We start from the raw sequence: 16,601 nt of genomic DNA on the forward strand, positions 1-16,601 counted from the left end.
CACTTTTAGGTGTATAAAGTGTGTGTGTGTGTGTGTGTGTGTTCTGATCTTATGTGAGAACTCTATGTATAAATAAATGTACAGACTATTGCATTCTTATCTCCTTTATTCTATTTCTATAGTAAAAATATGAAATGTTTTCTTTATATGTTTTTATTGTTGCTTAGTATTTTGAACACAGTTACTGTTGTTTGCTCTGAAGTATGCTCCTAAGGAGTACAAGTTGTATTTATTGCCAAATAAAAAGGTCCCAGTGATATGGTCCCTGACTACTTCCTCTCTTCCATTCTCTGTCGTTTTACTCTACTATTTTCCCCACTGGTGCCCTGTTTTTGACAACACTGGCCTTGCTTTTCCTTAAGCAAATACATTTCTTCCCAATCCAAAAACTTTGCAACTGCTGTTCTTCTGGAAATGCTCTTCCCCTAGGCCTGCATGGCTTGCTACCTCCCTTGTTTGAGCTTCACCAGTGGTGTTCAAATCACACAATGAAATCCTCAACCCCCTCCATTTCCTCCTCCTCCTTAAAGGCACTTTAAGTCTCTACTCTCTGCTTACCTCTCCAGCCTAAATTTCCTACTTTACACACACACACACACACACACACACACACACACACAAACTGAGAAGAGATAATAACATCAGGGCTTTGCTTCTTAGAATTAGCTTGAGTCAGTTTCTGTGCCTGCAAATAAAATATAGTTAATAGTGAGTTGAGTTCTTTCAGGAGCTTCCTCTGTTTTTCTGTTGATACCTCTGTATTTTTTTCAGGCAATGACACTTTGTTTTGTTTACAAATGTATTGAATATCTGTCAAGATCACTATTTTGTTATTGCCGTTTGTGAATTCCTTGTCTACTTTGCTTGTTCTTTCAGGTAAAATTTATTGTTTTATTAATGTTGCCAAAACATTCTAAGTAAAATTACTATTTATAGAAATAAAATGTTTTTTACAAAAATATTTCTGCTGTCCATATTTTTACAAATAACATGGCATATTTCTATTTTTTTTCATAATCTTATTGTGTTTGCCACAAATTCTAAACACTGATGTGTAAATGGGTTTTCTTGTTCTTAGTACCATCAAGGGCAATGAGGATATGGCTTAATGAATTTCTATTTCTGTTTTTAGATTTTAAAGAGAATTGTTTTATTGGGAAGTTTACAATATCTGTTGAGACATTTCCTTTTCTATCTTTCTCCCTTCCTTTCCTTTTCTTCCTTTCTTCCCCTGACTCTCTTCCTCTTTCTTTCCTTCCTTTTCATTCCCCAGGGTTTTGCTTGACTGGATCTTTCCTGAAACAAAAGTAATTCCACTCAGATTTGAACATTATCGTTTCAGAACCACATTCCATTTCTCATTTCTAGTACTGGAATTAACCTCCTCTTCCCCTTATTAGATTGCCACAGTTGTATCAGTGTTTCTGATTTTGTTTTTCCAAGAAGCAGCTCTTGTTTTCTTAAATACATTAAAAAAAAAAAAAAAAAGTCGGATCTCAGGTTAGTGCAAATCACTCAGGAGGAGAAGGGCTTGCCTTCACGGCAAGGATAAGCTTCTTGTATGAGTGCTGGTGTCCAGACAGTGGCAAAGGGGAACAGCACCACTTAAAGAGACAGAGACTCATATACACCAGCCCTGGTACATACATAGAAGGATTGCCCAAAACAGTGCTATGCCAGAAGCAGAGATAAAGAAACACAGAGTGAGCTCTGTACCCTAAGGCTCTGGTGTCCCTGAACAATGGGGATCAACTGTTGCAAACCGTCGGGTTTTTCCCCACTCCGCTAGCATCTGGACAGCAACAGGTACTCTGTCCCATGGAGAAAAGTATCCAGCCACTTGGAGCCCCTGTGTACGATTTGGATACTCAGGGAGAGCTCTCGGTTATTGAAGGTCCTGTGGGACACAGGAGTGTGTTGTTCAGATTGCGGAGCAGGAATCCGTGGTTGAAATTTCCAAATGCAGGTCAATGACAGCACCTGGGGTAGCGGCAGATGCAAAATCTGCTATCTCCCTAAAGCAGAATCTGGCCACGTGGTGGAGCTGGAGCCCAGGAACCGCGGAAGATGTCCTCCGGTCTAGGGGCATGTCCATAAGGGTGCCGTCCAGTACCCTCTCAGCCATTGGTCTAGATTTGGGCCAGCAGCATGTGCGTGGCTCACAGCCTAGGGCAGTGCCTGTTTGGCTGATGTACCAGAGCCTGTTCACCCCGTTCTGGGCTGACCACCACCCCTTTCTTCAGCCTCAGTCCACCACAGACACACCAACCACTGCCTCCCGACCATGCCTCTCACTCCCCACCCCGAAAAAGCAAGTTGGCCCCACAGGTTTTTTGCAGCCTGGGCCGCCATTGCACACCACTTGCTTTGGTGCTCTTATGTCCCATCCTTTCATATCTGACCCAGCCTGGGTTCATGGTCAGGGCCAAGAAGAGCATGAGAGGTGGTCAGAGGAATGTCGGAGTGTCCTGGGACCCCAGACCTTCTTAATTGTGAGCCCGGGTGCTTATGGGGATGGGGCCCTGAAGCCTGCCCTTGTGATGCTGTGCATGGCTGCGACCTTGCAGCCACCAGTTGTCACACCAGGCGAAGATGCCACTCTCTTCAGTGTGGAGGCAGCAGGGGACCTGCTGGACAGGACCTCTGCCCTGGTGGACAGAGACATGGCGCAGATCAGGCGGATGTTCCAGCTGCTTGTGGAAGACATCATGGAGGAGGTGGAGGTTTTGGCTGATGAGAAGCAGCAACAGGGGTCCTCCCAAGACTTGGAGGAGAAGATATTAGAGGAACAAGGCCAGCAACGACCGGGAGGCCTGAATGAACTTCTGGCGCTAGATGCGCTTCGGGCTCTGGCCACCCTGCAAGTGGAACTGAGCTCTGACCATGAGAAAAACTGCAGGGCCTAAGTTTAGTTCATGTGCAAGAGCCATCAGAGGAGGAAGTGTGACTTGGCTCAGAGGAGTGCCATTATCCAGGGCATCCCTGGCTTCTGGGTCAAAGTGGTATCCTTTCTGCTGCTCCTTGGGGTCTGCTGCTCAGGAGGAGGAGGAGGTGCAGGGGCAGGAGCAGGAGGATGGGTGGGGGCGAGGGCGCAGGATGCGTGCTGGTGGACCCTGAAGGAAGTGTGGTACTGGGCAATTTGCAGGCTCCACAGGTACAGCTGAGTAGAGTTCAGGCAGGGCCTCACCTGTGAGTGTTGCAGTCATGACTTTGTGTGTCTACTTCAGGCCTGCATCTGAGGAGGAGCAGCTCCGAAGCCTCTAAGTCAGGAATGACCAGAGTCAGTACCCCAGAGCAGCCTCAGCAGACAGTTATTATAAATGTGGATGATCCCAAAAATAACTGACATGGGAGTCACACACACACACACACATAAACATACACAAACACACACCAACTCCTTTGCTTTCGGACATGATTTGTTACAACGACTACAAGTTGTTTGACCACGTAAGCAATGACATGCCACTACTCAGCATACACAAGTCTGGAGAAGAGTAGGGATCAGAAACAGCCCCTTCTTGGGGAATGCAGACCACCTCAGATACAGAACACCACAAGGAAAACAGAGCCATGAGCGTGCCTGATGGTATGGCAGGGCCTGAGGACAACCGTGGTGGCTGGGCAAGCAGAAGTGCCCAGAATCCTTGATGATGACTGTTCCAGTGTCCTTCCACCCCAGACTAGGGCTGATGTTCCTGGCTCTTCTTGGCCTAGTATGTGGCTAATATGGCTCCTTAACCTAAAGCAGATTATGAACCACCCTCAAGTTTCTGTCATCATCAGCGACCAAGATAAAGACTTTCTCAGCTACTTGATCAATTTGCAGGTCAGTGAGGGAGACTGAAGATGGGTGGGTATGGGACTTGGTGGGGAGTGGGAGGATCATGTTATCCATGTTCCTACACTGTGAGAGTTTGGAGAGGCTTCGTGGAAGCTGTTAATGGGAGGCAAGCTGAGGTCCCTAGAAGCTTGCACCTTTCTCTTCTCCCTATCCTAGCAGGTACAGGTGCGAGCCATCCCTGGTCCCACAGCAAGTTGATCTTTTCCTTTAGGTATAACCCCTACTTTTTGAACACAGTGATCATTAAGGAGTATTACCTTGACATCACTGATAAAACGTGGCTCCTGGGGTGATGAGTGTGGGTGTGCAAGGGTGTGCATGATTCACCTGCGGGATCCGCACCTGTCTCCCCTGTCTTTCTTCAGGGTAAAGGGCACATCATTCCACACCAGTCCATTGGTTCTGGTACTTTGAACAGGGAGGACCCAGCTGCAGGCTGGTCACCAGGAACCTTAATTTTCTCAACTGGTTGTCAGACCACAACTGCCCAGAATCAAACAGGGTTGTTGAGGTGGACTAGTTTTGGTCCTGCATACAGTTGATGCTTGATGTTGGAGTTCTTGGCTGCTCATGGGAAGGTTCGGGTCCTGGTCAGCCCAGAGGTGACATTCCTTGTGTTGCCACCAGATAATCAGCTAAGACGAGTAGGGTGATCCCCTGAAGTACTACCCCAGCAGGGAAGATTCTGCCGTGAGTGGTAACTGACAGAGACACATGTGGTAAAGGGTCTGGAGGTGGGCCGTGAAGGGACAGCCATGTTGGAGTCGTGACACTGTCCTTTCCCAAATGGGGATGCTCAGGCTCATGCAAGCTGGCTGAGGAGCATGAATTTGGGCCATGCATATAGCAGGTCGCCTGCTGAGGCTAGGGCCTGAGCATTCAGTGTGTCCGTGAGTGAAACAAGTCTCCCTCAAATCAGTTGTGGTTGTAGCATAAGACTCCTAGGTGATACTACTAGAGGCAGGGTGAAGTAAGTTTCTTTTTCAGAATCATCCTGTTGTGGGTCCTCCCATCTTCTGGCCTCCTGTTGCTCACTGAGTTTGACATTGCTTGGGCCCTTCATTCCTGTCCCTTAACCTGGGAAGGTCTATCATTGAAAGGGCATCCTGTCTGGGATCCCAGTGCACCTGTGTGCTGACTTTGGGTTCTTCTGTGAATTTCCACATGCACCGCTTGGTGGCTCACAAGCACCACACATGCTGCGCTGGAAGCAGCTTCAGGCTACCTTGGGAAAATATGAAAGAGCTCGTGGAGGAGGTGAACAGGAAAGAGCTCGTGGAGGACATGAACAGGGAGCCACAAGGGCAGGGCATGGTGCCCACCGACTACATCCCTGATATTGCAGAGACCACCCACCCTTAGACTGGGGACACCTCATGCCTCCACTTATGGTAACTAGGCTCCTCCTCTCCTGTCACCTTCATCTCTGTGTCTTCCCTGGGCTACACACACAAACACACACACTCACAAACACAGCCGACATAGGCACATGCGTGTATACACACACATGCTCGGCACGGAGACACAAACACAATCAGGGAACACGGGCTTCTGAAACACATGAGTTTCCTGTTTGCATTTGTGTTCCTGTGCCGAGCATTTGTGTGTATACATGTGTGTGCTTGTGTCGGCTGTGTTTATGTGTGTGTGTGTGTGTGTGTGTGTCTGGCCCAGGGCAGACACAGAGATGAAGGAGACAGGAGAGGAGGTGCCAAGCAACCAAAAGAGGAGGCACGAGGCGTCCCCAGTCTAAGGGTGGTCGGTCGCCGTATCTCTGCAGTACCCTGTACAGGATGGGAACGGGGAAAGGATGGCCAGTGATAACTCCAGACCGTGGCTCCAGAAATCTGCAATTAGACCAAATATAAGACAAGCTCACCATTTCTACTGTGTTGTTGTGTGTGTTTGGACCGGGAAGAGGGGATGCATGGCCTGAGGATTCACCCAGGACAAATCAGGTGGGGTAGGGCTTTGAGACCACTGGCTTTGGAGCCCTCAGCCTGTGGTCACATGGGCCGGCCTTTGGAAATGGTGGATGTGGCTATGGCAGGACTGGGATGGTGAGGAGGCTAAGGTCCTGCAGAAAAGGGCAGAGACCTGAAGGAGAAAGAGCCACAGATTGTCTGCTGCACTGGAGACTTGTTCCACACACGTAAGGAGAACTGGAAAAGTCCTGGGCTGTACTGCCCAGGATCAGCCCAAAAGCCAGCATGCTATGTCCATGAGAGTGGCACACACTGACACCATGTGACACAAAATGGAAGATAAGGTAAGGCAGGCTGTCTGTGCAAAATGACAGGCCTCCTAGGAGAGACAGAATGTGAGCGTGGCATGCCTCCAGGCATTTCCAGCCTCCCTGGCAGTGCAGGTAGGCAAAGAAAGTGCAGGGCCTAGTGTACGTGTGTGGCCCTCCGCTGGGTTGTGCCTGTGAGGGAGGGAACAGGGAGGAAGCAAGGGTGGTGGGCTTATTGCATGTCCCAAGGGAACTCGGGGGAGGGGAGATGGGGAAGCCCCTGGGGGTAATTTGAAGCCTGCTGGTTTTCAGGGTCCAGGGTCTAGGCAATAGCGGTCCTGCCAAAGATACCCCATGGTGTGTGCTGAAAGTCCTGACGTGAATTCCTTCTTTCCTCTGGGGTCATGCCCCTGGCTCTGGGGTCTAGAGGGGTAAAGGTGTGCATCTGCATCTGAGAGAGGATTGTGGCTCTCTCTCTCTGGAGCAGATTCTCTGATTTTGTCATAGGGGATTTGCACCAGGTGACACTCAGTGGGACCCTGCCTTCCAGGTGACTGTCTTGGATGTCTTTGGGCCCAACCAGGGACAGGCTTCTTTGGCACCTTGGCTGTTAGGAAAGCAGATATACCTGATTGTATGAAGACCTACCTGGGCCTAATGAGAGCAACTGAAAGGGAGTCTTGGCATTTAGTCAATCAGTGATGTCTGGGTGGTTCTAACACAGTTGGTGCTAAGTTACAGAGTCAGAAGTGCAACCTGAGATGAGCAAGTGAAAGAAAATAACCAGGACAAAGAAAGTTGGGTGCTTACCAAAGTTCATGTTCCTGGAGAAGAAAGCGTGTACTTCTGCATATGTGCAAATTTCCTCTCAGGGATGTTACTGTGTACATGCACATGCACACAAAGAACCACCTGCCAGTACGCTTATGAGTATGAGCTGTCGGAAGTGACCTAACCAGGTAATGGGAGTTGAATAGCAAAGCATGAACGTCATAGGGAAAGACTCCACCTAGACTCCAGCCAGCAGAAGCACTGAAGTCAGGGTACCAATCTCTGTTATCCCACCGAGCCAGCAAGTTCTAAGTGGAATCAGAATGGTGCACCAAGGATGCCTGGCAGAAAGGAGAGGCAGGAGGAAAGTGCCTGTGGGCGACCAGTGAGAGTTCAAAGATTCCAAGACACAGAACAATCAGCAACCTCAGACAAAGAAGCCAAAGTGGGTGACCACACAACCCCTTGACCACCCGGCTACAAGGGCCGTTCTGTCCTTCTGAAGTGCCAGGCATACTTTCCCTGACCTTGCCATGAGCATGAGTAAGGTTTGCCTTTTTTGTGTGCTTTCAGTGATGGACCAGAAGTGCAGCATCAGGACCTGCTACCTGCAGAGTCTTCCAGTTTGAAACATCACTAATTGAACTCTTTGCAGAACACATATATTGGTATCAGGATTACAGGATGGATGGCTTAGCTTGATCCTCTTACTGCTCCTGGCCCCACAGGCTTGGGCAACTAGGCAGGCTTGGGTGTGTTCTCACATGGAGAACAGAACCACATTTGCTGTGAACCACCTCAGGAGATCCCATGCATGCAAAGGTCATGCAGAGAAGACCTGACAGGCAAAGGTGGATCAGGACTCGAGGGATTACCTGGACCTGCTCAAGCATCTGCCCGAAACCAAAATCTGTCTCTACTGTTTACTATATTATGCCTTTCACCAATTATTTTGACATTAACAGGGGGCTCTCCCCGACCACCTTTCTCTGAAGAAAATCAACGTAAGGCTCTAGTTAATAAGTCTCCTGGGCTTGAAAGGAACATTTTAATTCTAACCCCTCTGTTACTATTTTGGCTTCCTTGGCAGGTTTATCTACACTCTTGTAACTAATGCACATGATTGTTCACAACACCCCAAGCATAATATTTGAGTAAAAAAAAAAAAAAACTTTATTAGAATAATACTGCATTGTTGAGCCAATGTTTCCTCCCGAATTTCCTTGTCCTTTACCCAATTTGCGCCTGGGAGGATATTAGCTAATATAGTTGGTATGCAAGAAAAACAAGCAGTAGCCTTGGTATTAGCAACATAAGACCCTTGAGTTAATAAGTACTTTCTTTGTTGTAACCCACTGCACCTTTGCTTCATAAGAATGTAACTCTGTTTCCTGAGGGGGACTACAGACTGGAAAGATAAAGGGAAAGTAGGTTTTCAGGTTGACCAACATTTATCAAGAAAGAGTCACAAAATGTTAACAGGCCATGGGGCCAGAAGATAATGTACATAACATAAGACCCTTGTTTGTGAAAGCTTTGCAAAAAATGTCCTGGTTTCGATAAAGGTAAAACTGATGGAATGTTGAGCTGATTCTGCATGACTTTGTATCTTTCACTTCTGGAAATATGTAACTCAGAGTATAAAAGCCCCTTTTGAAAATAAAGCTGCAAGACCCGTTTCACCTAAGCTGGGTCTCCCCTGTGTCATTCTGTCTCTCCTCTCTCTCTCTCTTTCTCTCTCTCTCTTTTTCTCAGCCAGATTCCCTAGAGCACAGAGGCTCTCTGAGTTCACTTTTTTGCCCAGGCTTCTAACACCCAATCGAGAAGGTGCTCTGCAACTTTGCTCCATCGAGAGGGTGCCTGTGACCTCCATGAACACAGCAAGTGCTGTGTCAAGGGCTTTATTGCCTTTCTGTGTAAACCAAGGAATATCAGCCTCTTTTTCTCTCCTTTACGTTCTCTCTTTTTGCCCGGGCTTCTAACACCCAATCGAGAAGGTGCTCTGCAACTTTGCTCCATCGAGAGGGTGCCTGTGACCTCCATGAACACAGCAAGTGCTGTGTCAGGGGCTTTATTGCCTTTCTGTGTAAACCAAGGAGTATCAGCCTCTTTTTCTCTCCTTTACTTTCTCTCTTGCTGAGGGTATCCCTGAATCCTGCTGGGGCTGGACCCCAGCAAGTGGTGCCCAGAACAGGAACCTGAAGTTAAGTCTCCCCATTGTCCAGTTTTGGGGACGGCTAGGACTCCACTTAGGGTGCTGCAAACCACTTTGCATAAGATAGGTAGGGTGAGGAAGAGTGGGTAGTGTTGAATCTTTCCTTGAAGCCAGAAATCACTGACACGGGTAACAACAAATCAAAAGAACAACAACCCTTTATAGGAGTAATCTTGCAATTGTTAAATAAAAGAGGAATTAAAGTTAAGAAGGCTAGTATTCAATCCTTTTTTACATTTGTACAAGAGCAATGTTTTTGATTTCCAGAAGAGGGCACTGATAACCTAGATACCTGGGAAAATGTAGGGAAACAGGTAAAAATTTATTACACTTTGCATTGCCCAGAAAAGGTAACCACTGACACCCTTTCTCTTTTTAATATGATTAAGGATGCTTTAGATCATGCTCATAAATCTGAAGAGTAAATAATTTGAGACCATAATGTGGGGCGGTTAGGATTGTACCTGCCTAACTGCCAGCAGGGTGAAGAGGGTACAGAATGAATAAGAATATTATCTAGAAAAATAGGTTTCTCTGCATCTAAGAATAGACAAATGTTTATTGAAGTATTACTTCACATGTTGGCCAATAGAGGCATTAAAAAAACCACAGGAAGACTGTCTAAATTTCTATGTTTGTTTTATACTTTGCATAGGCCAGAAAATATTCCTTTAGATGCGTTTGCTCTGTGAAACATGATTAGAAATGTCCTGGACCCTTGTCATGAGGCTGTTAGACAGCCCATATGGGAGGCTATAGCGGTCGGTGGTGGGTCTCCACTTTTGCGCAGATCATATTTTCTGCCATTGATGAACAGGAGGGGGCTTACAGGACCCTACGGTCAGGCGCCCTGGTGAGCCCCCTCCCCCTCTGCACAAACCTTTAAAGACTTATCTACCACTTTCTGATTTAAGGTGATCGCCGCCACCTTCCGTTTGCGCCTCCCAAAGCCTGCAAAGGTCTTGTCTAAAGCTGAAGAAGATAAAAAGTGTTTTGCACAACAGAACTATTAAAGCATACGCATACACAATATGCAGAGCATACTCCTTGGAGAAAACCCCTCAGGGGGGCCTCACCCAGGCTAGGAGAGAAGCGGAATGGTAAGGGGTTTTAACAACAATATTAACCCCGGACATGCTGGTTACTCCAATTGCAACGGGAGTGGCTGGCCCCCTACCTGAGGGTATTGTACGATTTGTGCTTGGGCGTAGCTCGCTGTCTTTTCAAGGAATTTCACTGGTGCCTGTTGTAGTAGGTTCTGATTATATTGGGGAAATTAAAGTTTTGATCTTGCCACTTACCAAAACTGTGCAAATTAATAAAGGTCAAAGAATAACACAGCTTTTGCTTTTAAGTTATTATCAGAAAGGTAAAAAACTTGACTTCTCAAGCTAGAGGCCACAGAGTATTTGGATCTAGTGATCTAGCTTTTTGGGTTCAGGAAATTATAGCTTCTAGGCCTTCAAAAGACCTTTTAATTCAAGGAAATGAAATAGGGTTGTTAGATACTGGAGCAGACGTCTCTACCATTGCTGGACTTTAACCTTTAGAAGGGACAATTTTAGTTTTCACAGATGATTCCTCTAACGTTAAAGCAGACACAATTATTGATAAAATATCCCATGTTCAGGTAACTGAAGAGACATCTGTCCAGAGAGCTGAGTTATGAACAGTTATTTGGGCTCTTCAACATTTAAGAGACCACACCTTCAATTTTTTGACTGACTGCCAATATATTGTAGGGTTGTTTCCTCATATAGGGACTGTTAATATTCCAAAAAAAAAAAAACTACTATATTCTCCTTGTTATCTGATTTACAGAAATAGATTAAACACAGAGATAACAAATATTTTGTGGGACATATTAGAGCCCATTCTGGCTTGTCTGGCCCTTTACATGAAGGAAATGCTTTGGCAGATGCATTGACTAAATTAATTGCTTTAAACTTACAGAAAAAGATGGACAAAGCCAAAAATTCTCACAAAATTCACCATCAAAATACAGCTGGTTTAAGGTATGAATTTCATATCCCTAAAAGAAACAGCTAGACAAAGAGTTAAGTTATGTTCAAATTGCCCACTATTTAATCCATATCCACCGTTAGGAGTAAATCTCCGAGGCCTTAAGCCTAATGCTCTCTGGCAAATTGATGTAACCCTATCCCGACCAAAAAATGAGTCTACTTATTTTATTTTAGCTTGCCTACCCTCTCCCTATGTTTTTCTCTTCACTAATGACTCCAAAGGACTTAATATACAAATAAATTATTCAGGTGGACCTAACATAGTATCTTGTGAACAATGTATGCTCTCATCTTGTTTGAACCCTCAATATAATGTTTGCTCCTTTGCAGTGTTGCAAAGTCCACCCTATCTTATAGTGCCGGTGACTGTAATCACTTATTGGTATGATAACTGCAGTCTTGCTGTGTTGCAACGATTACAAGATTTGATGTGATCGTGAAGGTTTGTGAGCTTGCTTTTCTTGAGAATATCAGCTTTAATAACTGCAATTACCTCTGTCACTGTGGCGTCAATATCATTGACTCAAAAAGTGCATACTGCTCAATATGTTAATATTATGTCTAAAATTGCCTGGAAAAATCCCATGGACAGAGGAGCCTGGTAGGCTACAGTCCATGGCATCACAAAGAGTCGGACACGACTGAGCGACTTCACGTTCACATTCACATTCATGTCTAAAAATGGCTCTTTAGCTTTGTCAGGAAGTTATAGATAGGAAACTAGAAATGGAGGTAGATGCCCTGAAGTTGTAATGCATATTGGGACTGAATTACAGGCATTAAAGAAAAATTGTCATTGTCCTATCATGCCAACTACCTGTGGATTTTTGTAACACCCCTGAAAGTAAACGAGACAGATTATAACTGGGAGAAAATTAGAAATCATATTTCGGGGGTATGGAATAGCTCCAGCATTAGTGTAGATTTAGGAAAACTTCACACTAAGATAAAGACCATGGAACATTCCCGATTGGATTTTACTGCCACAGGAGCAGCAAATGACCATTTTTCATACATTTTCAAACCTTATTTCAGGAAAACAACATTCTGTCTACGATTTTTAGCTATGCCACTGTGGCCACTCTAATTCTGCTTCTCATAATTATTCTTCCTTGTATTGTCAGAACTCTTTGTCAGAGTACTCAGAAGCTCGCGACTGAGTTCATCTGGCTGTTTTAAAAAATACAAAAAGGAGAGATGTCAGGAGCCACAACGGGAGATCCCACCCATGACAAAGGTCATGCGGAGAAGATCTGACAGGCAAAGGCAGATCAGGACTCGAGGGATTCCCTGGACCTGCTAAACCATCTGTCCCGAAACCAAAATCTGTCTGTCTACTGTTTATTATATCATGCCTTTCACCAATTCTTTTGACATTAACAGGGGGCTCTCCCCGACCACCTTTCTCTGAAGAAAATCAATTTAAGGCTCTAGTTAATAGTTCTCCTGGGCTTGAAAGGAACATTTTAATTCTAACCCCTCTGTTACTATTTAAGCTTGCTTGGCAGTTTTATCCACACTCTTGTAACTAACGTACATGATTGTTCACAACACCCCAAGCCTAACCTTCGAGTTATTAAAAAAAAAAAGCTTTATTAGAATAATACTGCATTGTTGAGCCAATGTTTGTTGCCAAGTTTCCTTGTCCTTTACCCAGTGTGCAGCCGGAAGTGCATTAGCTAGTATAGTTGGTATGCAAGAAAAACAAGCAGTAGCCTTGGTATTAGCAACATAAAACCCTTGAGTTAATAAGTACTTTCTTTGTTGTAACCCACTGCACCTTTGCTTCATGAGAATGTAACTCTGTTTCCTGAGGGGGACTGCAAACTGGAAAGATAAAGGGAAATCAGGTTTTCTGGTTGACCAAACTTTATCAAGAAAGAGTCACAAAATGTTAACAGGCCACAGGGCCAGAAGATAATGTACATAACATAAGACCCTTTTTGGGGGAAAGTTATGCAGAAAATGTCCTGGTTTCGTTAAAGGTAAAACTGATGGAATGTTGAGCTGATTCTGCATGACTTTGTATCTTTCACTCCTGGAAATGTGTAACTCGGGGTATAAAAGCCCCTTTTGAAAATAAAGCTGCAGACCCATTTCACCTAAGCTGAGTCTCCCCGAGACATTCTTTCTTTCTCTTTCTCTCTTTTTCTCAGGCAGATTCCCGTGAGCACAGAGGCTCTCTGAGTTCACTTTTTTGCCTGGGCATCTAAAACCCAATAGAAAAGGCGCTCTGCATCTTCTCTCCATTTAGAGGGCGCCTGTGGCCTCTGTGAACACAGCAAGTCCTGTGTAAGGGGTTTATTGGCTTTCTGTGTAAACCAGGGAATATCAGCCTCTTTTTCTCTCCTTTACTTTTCTCTCTTGCTGACACCATTTTTCCTGAGGGTATCCCTGAATGGTGCTGGGGCTGGACACCGGCACAAGTTGAAAGGGCCTCGATAGTGTAAATGGGTAGCCATGCATGTCTCTGGCACCGGTGGGTCGTGGAACTTAAAGGGGAGCTGTCCTTACCGTCTGCCTGGCAGGTTTTCAAGTGATGTTCATGGAGTTCCCTTATGCCAGGAGAGCATGCCCCATTTCTCAATCTGTGCCAAGAGTGGCCAAGCCACCTCAGGCCTGTGCAGCATTCACATCTGTCCAGCAAAGGAAGGAAGGTCCAAGCCCCTTCTGCAGTTCAGCATTGACCACCGACTGTTGGCTTTCAAGTTTGAGAAAGAACTATCTGAACGCGTGGACTAAAAAAATTGGATCTCCCATTGGTGCAACTCACTAAGAAGGAGAAGAGCTTGCCTTCACGCCATGGATTAGCTTCTCATATGAGCGCTGGTGTCCAGAGAGTGCCAGACAGCAACAGCACAACATGGAGAGACGGAGACACACAGACACCAGCCCTTGGTACACACATAGAAAGATTGCCCAAAACAGTGCTGTACCAGAAGCAGAGATAAAGAGACACAGATTGAGCTCTGTACCCTAAGACTCTGGTGTCCCTGAACAGTGAAAATCAACTGTAGCAAACAGTGGGGTTTTTTCCCTACTTCTCTAGCATCCGGACAGCAACAGGTTCTCTATCCCATGGAGAAAAGTATCCAGGCACGTGGCGCCCCTGCTTAACCTTTGGATACTCAGGGAGAGTTCCCAGTTATTAACGGGCCCGAGGGACACGGGAGTGTGTTGTTTGGACTGTGGAGCAGGAACCTGTGGTTGGAATTTCCAGAGCCTGATCAATGACTGCGCCTGGGCTAGTGGCAGATGCAAAAGCCACTACCCGCCTGGAGCAGAATATTTCACATCGGTGGGCTGGAGCCCAGGGACCGTCGAAGATGCCGTCTGGTCTAGGAACATGTCCATAAGGGTGCCGCCCACCACACTCTCAGCCTTTGCACTAATTTGGGCCAGCAGCCAGAAAATGGCTCATAGCCTTGTGCCCCGCCTATTTGGCTGATCTCCCCAGGGCCCTTTCACTATGTCCTGTGCTGTCTGCCAACCCATTCTTCAGCCTCAGTCCACCCTACACACACCAGCCCCACCTCCCTACCATCCCCCTCACTCCGTGCGCCCAAAGAGCTAGTGGGTCCCACAGGATTACTGCAGCCTGATCCGCATTTGTGCACCACTTGTTGTGCTATTATGACCCATCCCTTTGTATCTGCCCCAGCCTGGGTTCGCGACCAGGGCCAAGAGGAGCGTCAGAGGCGTTCAGAGGAATGCAGGAGTGTCCTGGGGCCCCAGGCCATCTTAGTTGTAAGCCCTGGTGTTCAGGGTGCTGGGGCCCATGGCCTGCCTTCCTGATGCTTTTCGTGGCTGGGACCTTGGAGCTACCAGTTGTACTGCCAGGCAAAGAGGCCACCCTCTTCAGGTTGGAGGCGGTGGAAGACACTGAGCCCCTGGTGGATGGAGATGCAGCGGGTATTGGGCAGGGGGTCCAGCTGCCTGCAGAATACATCACGTAGGAGGTGGAAATTCTGGCAGATGAAGAGCAGCAATAGGGGTCCTCCCAGGAGCTGAAGAGAAGATGGTGGAGGAACAGGGCCAGGAAAGGCCTGGGAGATCGACTGAGCTTCCGGGGCAAGATGCATTGCAGGCACTGGCCACCCTGAAGGTGGAACTGAGGTCTGAGCATGAGAAAAACTGTGGGGCCTACTTTCGGTGCATGAGCAAGAACCATCAGAGGAGGAAGCCTGACTTGGCTCGGAGGAGCGCCATTTTGCAGGGCATCCCTTGCTTCTGGGCCATAGCTGTATCCTTTCTGCTGCTCCTTGGAGTCCACTGCTCAGGAGGAGGAGGAGGAGGAGCAGGAAACTTTTCCCTCCTCCCTACCCTGGCAGGTGCAGTTGCAGAGCCATCCATGGTCCCACTGCAAGGTGATCTTCTCCTTTCAGGACCACCCCTACTTCTTGAGCACGGTGATCACTACGTATGGTTACCTTGACATTGTTTGTAAAACATGGCTCCCGGGGTGAAGAGTGTGGGTGTGCAAGGGTGTGGATGATCCACCTGTGGGATCCGCACCCATCTCCCCTGTCTTCTGCAGGGTATAGGGCAGGTCATTCAACTCCTGTCGACTGATTCTGGGGCTTCAAACGGGGAGAACCCTGCCACAGGCTGGACACTAGGAGCCTTAACTTTCTCAGCTGATTGTCAGGCCAAAACTGCCCAGAATCGAACAGGATTGTTGAGGAGTGGTGGTTTGAGACCTGCACAGTTAATGATTGATTATGGAATTCTTGGTTGCTGGTTCACCTTACTCTTTGTGCCAGCAGATCATCAGCAAAGATGTGTGGAATGATCCCCTGAAATAGTACCCTGGGGAGGAAGGTTCTTCCATGAGCGTAACTGACGGAAACATATGTGGAGAGGAGGTGTGGAGGTGGGCCCTGAAGGGAGAGTCGTGTAGTATCTAGGACACTGTCCTTTCCCATGGGGATGCTCAGACTCATGCAAGCTGGCTGTGGAGCCTGAATTTGGGTCGGACATGTGCAGGTGACCTCCTGAGACTGTGGATTTGGGGATTCGGTGTGTCCATGAGTGAAGCAAGTGTACCTCAAATTAGCTGTGGTTGCAGTGCCAAAGTCCAGGTGATACAATTAGAGGGAGGGTGAATTAAGTATCTTTTTTCAGAATCATTGTTCCATGGGTCCTGCCATCCCCTGGCTCCTGTTACTCACTGAGTTTGAGATTGCTTGGGCACTTCACTCCTTCCCCTTACCCTGGGAAGGCATATCATTGAAAGGGTGTCCACTCCAGGCTCCCAGTGCACCTCTGTGCTGACTTTGGGATCTTCTGTGAATTTCCACAGTCACCACTCGGCATCTCTCCACCACCATACACGCTGCACTGGAAGCAGCTTCAAGCTGCCTTGGGAAAATATGGAAGAGTTCGTATAGCCAGATTAGAATGGCTTTGTTATGGTATGGTCCCTTGTGGTGCTGAACTCTCTGAAGTGTCTCTGTTTTGCTGATCTAGGGCCCTGGCTCCAAAAGCCTGGTGTGGAGAAGTTGATGGAGAAGC

This window comes from Bos taurus, chromosome Y (genome assembly GCF_002263795.3).
Source record: "Bos taurus isolate L1 Dominette 01449 registration number 42190680 breed Hereford chromosome Y, ARS-UCD2.0, whole genome shotgun sequence".
Taxonomy (NCBI): Eukaryota; Metazoa; Chordata; class Mammalia; order Artiodactyla; family Bovidae; genus Bos; species Bos taurus.